Here is a 2,713-nt window from a genome sequence, read left to right on the forward strand (position 1 = left end):
AATAGTAGACTGTATAGTAAAACTGCATTCTAGAGAGATGCTCTTTTCAATCTACTCACATTACGGGAATGGCATAAGGTACTGTGGCAGTGAAATGCATCCAGAAACCCCACCTGAAGACTATGTGAGTCTTCATTTTAGTCCCATTTCCTTTGATTTGGCAGTTCTGCAGAACAGCACTCTTCTTGATGTTGCTGCGTGCATCCAGCTTCCTTTAGTCTGCAGACCCATCACTTAACTGTTCTTGGATTAGAGGCTGCTGTGTTGAGATGAGGAAGCTGGAGTCTGTATCTGAACTCCTCACAGATGAGGAGCAAATAGAGGAACAAACTCTAGAATGCTTTTCCATTCTTAATCCCAAGACAAACAGCTCGAGGCAATACAATTCCTCTGTCTGGGGGACACTGGATTACAGAAGCATCTCTCCTCTGGGAGACAACACTTAAAAGCAAGATTGAGAGTTCTATGATTGTTTCTCAACTTCTGTGTCCACTACTTTTCCAAAAATAAATAAATAAATAAATAAAACATCAAAGTTAAACAAGAAATGAATCTGCAAAACCCCAAGTTATTCTTTTGCTGTCAAGAGACACCATAATCACAGTAACTCTTATATAGGAAAACATTTCACTGAGGCTGACTTTCCGTTTCAGGGTCTTAATCTATTATCATCATGAAACAGATAATAAACTAAAGACTAAAATACATAGCACATTTACGTTCTTTCTAAGGATTCTAAGGTAAAGAGGAATATGTGTGGTTGTTTGAAGGAGAATGGCCCCTAAAGGCTCATAGATTTGAATGGTCAGACTCCATTTAGTGGAAGCTAGAGAAAGATTTGAAGGTTTGGCTTTGTTGAAGGGAGTGTGTGACAGCAGGGCTTTCAAAAGCCCAGATAGCTACTGGGTTCACACAAGATTGCATGGAAAGGAGAAGAAAAGCTTTATAACTAATCCCCATGATTTGGAGATTGTAGCCAAATCAGAAACCAGTCATTATTTACTGACATCAGAGTGAAAAAAAGATCTTCTCAGTTAAATTTGCTTGAATTTTTTTTAACTAAGTCACTCAAGAACTCACTTTAGATGTCATACCTATTTTTTTTTAAATTCTCCTGTAACGACACTGCTCTTTTTCCCACATGATCAACAGAAACATTCATAGTAAACCTTAGGGAGTGTTTTTTTCACAGCGAATAAAATATCTTTCTTTACCCAGCTCCTTTTATTTAAATGGGTATCCTTGGGGAGACATCAGCAGTCAATCTTGACTATCTAAGGTTGCTATCAAGGGCCCACTTTATGGAAGAAGAGAAACAGTTTTCTCAAATTGTTTTCTCCTGACATCCCACTAAGTCACATGACACACACACACACACACACACACTTAATACAAAATAAATTAAAACATAGGTATTCCTAATTATATATTCTGAACATAGAAAAGTATCTCAACTTTTAAATACCTTTTAAAAAATAAACAGCTCCAGGAATAACAGCCTAGAAGAACAGAGAAGATGTAGTGAGTGACGAGATCTATAATTTTTTCCCACCTACCTGTTTCCCCCTTATGTATTTATATATTCCTCCTATATACAAGCCCTTAGGACAAGGTTACAATATTTTTAAGTTGGACATGATGTAGATCACCCAGATTGTTGACTCAGATCTCATTTTCCATAATAAGCAATCTACTGTTAATAATTATCATGTGTTTCCTATATATTCACAAATACTCATAAGAGAAAGAGGCTCACCCTCCATGAGACATGGACATTTTCATGTTTTATATTCCTAGTATCAACAAAGTTCTAAAACTATTTTAATATCTATATGTGTGTTTTGTGTATTGTTTAATCCCTTAAGGTGACAAAACACTTTTGTCAGGTGTAGTCTGAACAGGAACTGGGAATGTGAGGTCAGGGAAACTGTGAATATATATATACAATTTTGCTTTGAGTTTTGAGTCCTTGGGTTTCAGTCAGGATATATGACATCAGATTGATGACTCAGAGTCACCTTTTCCCTCTCATTCAATGAGTCAAAGACGATGGGGAGTTGGCTAGAGCTAAGCCTAAATCTAAGAGAAACCATGAGCCATCAAATACACTTTAAAACCTGGAGCAGAAAACAAAGTGACTAATTGCTATTTGAAATTTATAGTTGTTGTTCCTTTGGAAACTACAACTCTCAGACTCCTCCTGGACTATGGATACCTGTGCGCACACCTGCGCACAGGTATGGGACATCCTTCCCAGACACCCTTGCACTCCCCGTTAAAAAGTCAGGGCCACACGAGGCTCTCTCTCTCTCTCGTTCGCCTTTCCTTGTGTGTCCTGCACATCTCCCCGCCCTTTTGTGTTCCCCTCCCCCATTAAAGTGGACTCACGTGGGAGCCGCCGTGCCGTGTCTGTGTTTGTTCCGCCGTGTGTGTCTGTCTAAGTGTGCTCTGTGTTTTAAGAAGAATAACATTGGTTCCCCTCCTAGCCGGGATTTTCCTGTCGGTAGCTAGGCTCGGGCCGATTTTGCCTATAGCACGGCCTCTCGGGGCTCAGGGACGCCTGGACTCGAGACGCCTCTCTCGCCTTCTGCAGGTGGATTTACTGATTAACCATGGGAACTAAAAATTCAAAGCCAATTTCTCCAAACTCCCCCCTCGGTCAACTCCTGGAATCTCTAAAGCCTCATGCTTTGATTCCCTCCATCAAGTTAAA

Source organism: Microtus ochrogaster, chromosome 8 (genome assembly GCF_000317375.1).
Source record: "Microtus ochrogaster isolate Prairie Vole_2 chromosome 8, MicOch1.0, whole genome shotgun sequence".
NCBI classification, from domain to species: Eukaryota; Metazoa; Chordata; class Mammalia; order Rodentia; family Cricetidae; genus Microtus; species Microtus ochrogaster.